The sequence below is a fragment of the Oncorhynchus kisutch genome, linkage group LG6 (genome assembly GCF_002021735.2).
Source record: "Oncorhynchus kisutch isolate 150728-3 linkage group LG6, Okis_V2, whole genome shotgun sequence".
In the NCBI taxonomy this organism is placed as follows: Eukaryota; Metazoa; Chordata; class Actinopteri; order Salmoniformes; family Salmonidae; genus Oncorhynchus; species Oncorhynchus kisutch.
The window spans coordinates 73,263,389-73,271,532 of NC_034179.2; the positions used below are offsets into that span (position 1 = coordinate 73,263,389).

Consider the following 8,144-nt stretch of genomic DNA (forward strand, 5'->3'; position numbering starts at 1 on the left):
AGTACTTGTTTTATTTCCCATTGTTTTGGAGCATACAATATTGTTTCAGTATTTGTATTATTTATTTTATACAGTATTTTTTGCTCATCTTTATCATATGGTGCCAATAATTATGGACCTGACTGTATATCAAACATTTACAAATGCAGTGATTTTAAAACAATTATGAAGGGTTTATTGAATTCAGAATGAGACGGAGCAGGAATAAACACTTCTATTGAACACATCAAAGGGTTAAAATTCAGATTACATCATCGACTCCAGCCGAGGAGCAGCCATCTTTTTCCAAGACCAACAATTTCACTTTCACCGAAGAAAAACAAATAGATATTTCTTTATTAATTATCTCAAACAAGCGACTATTCCGTTCCTTCGAGACAAATACCAACGAACTCCAAGGAACATCGGTAAGATTTGCATGTCAATGTTTCAATAATTCTACTGTCACTGTTTTTCATGGCTGTTTCAATATGCATCACTGCCACCGGTTGCTTTGGTGATGCATTGTAACAGTGCAATAATAAGTGATGAACAGTGGATACAATGTCGCGAGGCTAGATTTGGCAAAAACATAATGGCAGATCTTGACAGGCTATTCTCACGATAACGGCAGGTTTTGTATGTTGATTGTATGTAGAAAAACTCATATGCGTGACCACAATACCATGCAACTTTTCTGATAATGTATTAGGTAACCTAACACACCTGGCATTTTGAAATATTGTCTATCTACTTGGCAATAGCCCCACACGTGCATTTGTCACCAATTAAATACAGCACATAGTGGGGGGATTTGAGCTAGATTCGATTAGATGTAGTGCTCTTATGTTAGGAAGTCTTTTTAAATGTCAAAAGTCGCAATCAGCCGTCGCTACATCCATATTTGACTTATACATTAATTATATGTACCCATTGATTCTAGAAGAATATAACTTGTTAATGCAACTTGTTAATTTCATACCCCATCAGAACCCAAAATATAAGCTTGTTTTACTCCAACATTTGTAAACAAAGAAAATGTAAACAAACATGGTTAAAACTATCATTTTGATATCATGGATGGTCAGTCCTTGAGTCCATAGCTATGTCTATGAATTTGAGAGGTTACATTTCTCCAGCCCCATCCCATAGCTTTTTTACCGAACTAGGAGTGGGGAACCACTTTGTTGTTGTCAATAGACATGGCAGCTCTGTTTCTAGCTCCTTATTGTTTCTACTGCTGATTGACACCTTAAGATTAACTCTAAATGCTCTGTTAAAACTCTGGGAGTTTATATGCCGCTTAACACTGTTAACAAACCCAACATATATACTTTTCGGACTTCATTCGTTTTGAAATCCCACTCACCAAACAAACCCATGTAACCAGAAAGCATCTCTCAAGGGAAAACAGTTTCTAGATTGAGCCAAATTGCTCTCCCAGCACCCTTTCACCACTGTATGATGAACATGGATGTGACTGTGGGTGTAGGGCCTGAGTAAATCATGTATCCATCTGAGCCAGCAGCACTGTGAGGGATGGAGGAAGGAAGGAAACGGTTGTAATCAGGGGAACTTAACTGTTTTCCAAAGTGGAGGCAGGAAGTCAATCAGCTCTGGGGAGATGACAGCCAATGAATGCAAAGGAGAGAGAGCGAGAGAGAGCGAGAGAGAGAGAGAGAGAGAGAGAGCGAGAGAGAGAGGGAGCGAGAGAGAGAGAGAGAGAGAGAGAACCGTTTTTGACAGAGAGGTGCTGTGTGCTGCATTTCATGTTGAATTTGAGAGAGATGGAAAACATGTATGGTACATGACGGTCTACTTCATAAACTTCCTTTCATAATTGATTTCATCTCTGTTCATCAGATGCAGATGTATACAACGTAAATTGTCAAATCAATTACAAACTCTTGAAGGGCAGACCACCTGGAAAATTGCACACTCCTTTTCTTCTTTGCTACCGTTTTCTGTCGATGTTGGTGTATCTGGCACGGTCCATTGATATCGGCCCATTGCAACTAATGGAAGAAGCGTGTTTACATTACAGTTTTACGAGGGTCTACAGAAGGGCAAAGTTGTATATTTAAAGACTGTTTATTGAAGCAGCTAGCCTGGACAGCATCAATGTTCTGACACTCATTCAGTAGTTCATGTTGCAGTATTTTTGCAGAGCTGGTGAGAAGTTCAGTTTGCATCAAGAGTCCAAAAGATAAGATAAAAATCGAATCAAATTGTATTTGTCACATACAACAGGTGTAGACCTGACAGTGAAATGCTTACTTACAAGACCTTAACCAACAATGCTTTAAGACATTTTAAGAAAAAAAGTGTTGGAGTATAAAAGTTCAAATTAAAGTAACAAATAATTCAACTGCAGCAGTAAAATAACAATAGCGAGGCTTTATACAAGGGGTACCGGTATAGAGTCAATGTAGAAAATTGAGGTAATATGTCCATGTAGGTAGGGTTAAAGTGACTATGCATAGATAATAAACAGAGAATAGCAGCAGCGTAAAAGAGGGGTCTGGGTAGCCATTTGATTAGCTGTTCAGGAGTCTTATGGCTTGGGGGTAGAAGCTGTTAAAAAGCATTTTGGACCTAGATTCGGTGCATTGATACCGCTTGCCGTCCAGGAGCAGAGAGAACAGTCTGGCTTGGGTGACTGGAGTCTTTGACAATTCTTTGGGCCTTTTTCTGACACCGCCTGGTACAGTGGTTCTACCTTTAAAAGTTTGAGCTTATGCTGCTACCGTTTGTGGTAGATGGTGGTGTATTGTGGTAAATTGCGTCATTCTGGCAACAGTGGATGACACTTAAATAACGTGCCATAGAATTATGCGGCATCCTGCAAGCTGTGCTGCAGTACGCCGCAACTTTTAAAGGAAGAACCACTGTATAGAGGTCCTGGATGGCAGGGAGCTCGACCCCAGTGATGTACTGGGCGATAGGCACCACCCTCTGTAGTGACTTGCGGTCGGATGCCCAGCAGTTACCATACCAAGCGGTGATGCAGTCAGTCAAGATGCTCTCGATTGTGCAGCTGTAGAACTTTTTGAGGATCTGATGTCCCATGCCAAATATTTGCAGCCACCTGTCGTTCCCTCTTGACAACTGTGTTGGTGTGTTTGGACCATGATAGATCCTTAGTGATGTGTTACACTGAGGAACTTAGAGCTTAGGACCTAAAACATTCCTAATATTGAGTTGCGCCCCCTTTTGTCTGCAGAACAGCTTCAATGTGTCAGGGCATGGACTCTACAAGGCGAGGAAAGCATTTCAAAGGGTTTATGGCCCATATTGACTCCAACGCTTCCCATAGTTGTGTCAAGTTGGCAGAATGTTCTTTGGGTGGTGGACCATTCTTGATACACACGGGAAACTGTTGAACATGAAAAATCCAGCAGGGTTGCAGATCTTGATACACTCACACCTGGCAGCTACTACCATACCTCGTTCAAAAGCACTTAAATATTTAGTCTTGCCCATTCATGCTCTGATTGGCACACATACACAATCCATGTCTCAATCGTCTCAAGGCTTTAAAAGAATAATTTAACCTGTCTCCTCCCCTTCATCTACACTAATTGAAGTTAATTTTATTGAAGTGGCCGTCAATAAGGGATCACCTGGTCAGTCTATGTCATGGAAAGAGCAGGTGTTCTTAATGTTTTGTATACTCAGTGTCTATTTAGTTCATTTAGCAGGTGTTCTTATCACACCATAGTGCCATCAGACTTCTGATACCGATGCAGGGTAAAAGGGGGGGCACAAAATGTGAATCGCATTTTTTTTTTATTATAAAGAAAAGTTTTTCGTATTTAAAAACAATTACAAAATACATTGTAGTTCAGTCCAGTGTAATTCAAATGACTAAATACTTCATTATGAATTTCAAATGTAACAGAAATACTACCCATCTCTGGGTATTCATAGTGAGACAGCACAGCGCAGGGAGAGGGCAGGCCAGACATGGTGGTTCCCTGGTGTTCTGGGGTGTGTTTTCTCAGCCCAACTGTGCTGTCTGTCCGTATTCAGGCAGGAGGCCTGTTACACTGTTCTGACGCTGTTATTGTTACCATTTATTCCAATGAATAAATCTTATTCCTAATATTTTCTGGGGAATCGTAAGTGTATACAGCACTTTGCTGGGCCCATGCGAACAGACTTGAATGTAATATGAATACTACAAGAGCGACATGTTTTCTGTGTGAACATGATTCAGAAAGTCATGACAAGCATTTGTTCCTCATTTATATTTGGGTTGAGTGGAATGTCGGTTCCAGTGAATTTGTTTGAATAACATGTTCACACCTCATGAGATACTACCCTCCAGTGGAATGATCCCGGTTGACATCATCCCGATTCCCTATGCAGTTAGAACTGATTCCCGGCATCACATTTCCATGGCACAGCATCAATTTCAGTAACATGAACAGCATGACAATCTAAGGGCAGTGAGTGCTAGAGATGAGCAGGGAATCGGAAGCATTTCCCACTGAGTCAGCGGGATTGCAGGCTGGTGATTGTGTTACACAAAGGACACATAGGGTCAGCAGCACTCTGTCCACTCACAAACACATTAAAGCGATGGGTCTCTGCTCTCCATGGCCACTTTGGGCTTCTAAGAAACAACTTTTTTTCAAGAGACAGATTTTACTTTTGTCCTCACTCTGAAAATGTTTTTACTCTAGCATCTTGTCTCCATTGCTACTTTTAAATGTTTGGCATATATACAGTGGGGCAAAAAAGTATTTAGTCAGCCACCAATTGTGCAAGTTCTCCCACTTAAAAAGATGAGAGAGGCCTGTCATTTTCATCATAGGTACACTTCAACTATGACAGACAAAATGAGAAAAAAAAATCCAGAAAATGACATTGTAGGATTTTTTATGAATTTATTTACAAATTACGGTGGAAAATATTGACTCAGGGATGTGAATACTTACATACATTTGATAATTCAAATCAAATCAAATCAAATGTATTTATATAGCCCTTCGTACATCAGCTGATATCTCAAAGTGCTGTACAGAAACCCAGCCTAAAACCCCAAACAGCAAGCAATGCAGGTGTAGAAGCACGTATTGAAAGTGTATTACACTTTCAATACATTTGCAAAAATTTCTAAAAACATATTTTCACTTTGTCATTATGGGGTATTGTGTGTAGAGGATGAGAGAAAAAAAAATCTATTTAATCCCATTTGAATTCAGGCTGTAACACAACAAAATGGGAAATAAGTATGAAATATGAATACTTTCTGAAAATAATGTATATACTAGAATTTGAAATGGTAAAATATCAAGGGGTATAGGCTACATCCCTATTTGGTAATACTGGAGCACAGGTCATTGTGTTGTATAGTATATCTGTTCCATTGCAGTAGTATCTGCCTCATTATTTTATCATAGGTCATTTTAGTTGGACTAAATGACGACCTCAAACTCTCCCAGTAACATTGTTTGAATGGAAACTTGCCATCTGGAAAGCAGAGCAGCACTCCCCAACTGTGATTTTAGACCAAAACAGATACTCCCTCCCTCCTCCCATGCCCATGCCATGAGTCCCAACATGCCAACGGCCAAGTGGAAGGCTATTTCTGTCTGCGGTCGGCCGGTCCAGCCGCCCCCTCCTCCACTGACCCAATGCTGAATGCAGTGGCCCGCTCCGCTGCCTGGACCCTACAGGGGCCCGTCCAGGAGGGGAAGTGGGAGGGTCAGACACCATGTGTGAAGTTCTCAGTCATGGCCACTGGAGAATTTATTAGACTTATGGGAAAGTTACAGTGTTTGAAATGGGGGAGTTTTGTGGGGGGGTGGGGGAAGAGTCAAGGATGAGGAAGTCCCCCTCCTCTTTCTGCAGTGCTGGAGTAGTCAGTCTCACACGGTTTTCTTTTGTGCAGTTCTGAGTGCGGTGAGACCCATATGGCCTGAGACACACATGGAAAAGGAGGCTTTTTCCCCTGTCTTTTTTCCAGCAGCTTATTCTGGCAAGTACTATCAGCTATTTTTAGCCATACAGTAGACCTCCTCTGGCTAACTGGTGGCTATTGAGGTTCAAGTTATAAATGTGTAATGTGGTAACATACCATTTTTTTCTCTATTCCACAGACATTTGTGTTTTTTTCCCAATCCTCTTTCTGTCACCACTGAGGATTTTTCATTTCAACTCCTTCTGTTCTAACTCCTGTTGTGCTGAACTGCTTTTAAGTCTTACTATTTCCTGATAGGACATAATGATTTATTTATTTATCTCACCACTGTCTGTGTCTTCTCATGAATGATCCAGATAACAATCAGATCACAGGCTTTGTCTCCCATGTCTGTCAGTTTTTTTCTACAGATGTGTCCCAACAAGTCTCAAATGAGTCCATGCACTGTGATCAGATTTGACATGGCTCAGCTACTTAGCATCAAATTGCATCTACACCAACCACGAGGACACACACGATAGACCATGGATCCATGAGGACACTTTTAACCCCCAGGATAGGGTGGAATTCTTACTACGATGACACTCAATGCTTAGTCATGTGCACTATGTGGCTCACTTCCTGCCCTAGGTGGTGACACGGTACATCCCAATTCAGTGGACTGCAAGTGAACTCGGGCGAGGCAGGCTTTGAGCTGTCGCCTCGGCCCCAACAGAGGTGGCCTCATGCTCACTAGGGGTTTAACCTTGTGGTACACAAGGAACCTATGAAATAGATATGCTGTGTCAGTTCAAAGGGACAAACATTTAGTGTTGGCATCATGTGTATTTTGAAGAATGTGCAGGGGACAAGTATTAATTTCTACACTATTGTGAAACCAATCCACTGCCAGTAGGCCTTGTGGGTTACACAGAATCAAACCCCTGCTGGGATAGCAGAGTTGTTAATTGTGTCAGGAAAAGGTCAGCTTTTGAGTCATACAGGCAGCCCATTGTCTGGACATGTATACACCCTCATCTGTCTCTTGGTCGTAATTTACTGAGGCAAAGTGTTTCATCATTTTCCTTCAATTCGCGAGAGGCTGAATATATCTCACAGGAGAAAGCATCTGAGCAAGCAAACAGCACCCCTCTGTCTCTCTACGTGTAGGCCATCTATCTGATGCTGTCTGGTCCAAACGAGGATGACATTGTTGCCGCCATAGCATTGAAGGCATGGGAAGCCAGCGAGCGGTTGGCCTCCTTTGATTAAAAAAAGTATCAAAATGCATTGAGCTAAACTGAGCGAGCTTAACTGTGAATGGTCCTGGCGCAACAACAAAAAAGTGTCAAAGGAAGCCAGCTTGGATTTTGGCGTCACTCCTATCAAATCCCATTGAAAGCATACGTCATTGACAGAAAAACTTGAATTGTTGTATCTCGTTGTGTTGTTGTCCTCTGGTTGCTAGCTAGCTAGCTAAAATTGTCCCCTTCCTAAATTAGCCATGGATTGAGCTAGAGATTTGGACTTGTGGTTTTACTTAATTCTCCTTAATGGCATATGATTATAATGGCAATTCTGATCCAACCATTAATTCATACATTGTTGTGCCCCTGGGCTGAGAGGATGGAAGTTCAATATGTACAGTAGCTAGATGTAGAAGGCTAATATTAACTAGCTAACATTGCCCATGAATGGAAGTTAGGGTAGCAAGTAAGCATTTTAGCCAGGTAGCCTAGGACAACAAAAAATAAAGGTGTGTAGTGTATGACAGAGTGATAGTTTGGTCAACATGAAAGAGAGTAGGATGGCATTGGTGTTTCTCTTAGTAGGGTGAGTTTTTCTACTTGCACGAACGTGCATACACACACACACACAGAAATCAGAACCATGGACAGCCACATCATATTTAGCTTACATTGATTGGATTAAATAGGTTTTGGTATATTTTAGTTGGCACTGTATTAGACTAAGCAGAGGTGATTTAATGCGCCGAATACATATATAATTTTGCACGTCCAATTTTTCAGTTTTTGATTTGTTAAAAAAGTTTGAAATATCCAATAAATGTCATTCCACTTCATGATTGTGTCCCACTTGTTGTTGATTCTTCACAAAAAAATACAGTTTTATATCTTTATGTTTGAAGCCTGAAATGTGGCAAAAGGTCGCAAAGTTCAAGGGGGCCGAATACTTTCGCAAGGCACTGTATATACAGGGTCACCGGTACCGAGTCAGTGTGCAGGGGTACAGGGTA

The 8,144-nt window shown here is 41.1% G+C and overlaps 1 protein-coding gene across 1 annotated transcript in view; it reads left to right on the plus strand.

The window, feature by feature from the left end:
• Positions 1-271: 271 nt before the first annotated feature.
• LOC109893394 (myocardin-related transcription factor B) overlaps positions 272-8,144 on the plus strand; it is a 39,717-nt gene continuing 31,844 nt past the window's right edge. Inside the window, exon 1 of the mRNA XM_031827405.1 lies at positions 272-407. The gene's annotated coding sequence lies outside the window, so the exon portion shown is untranslated. The remainder of the gene's footprint in view (positions 408-8,144) is intronic.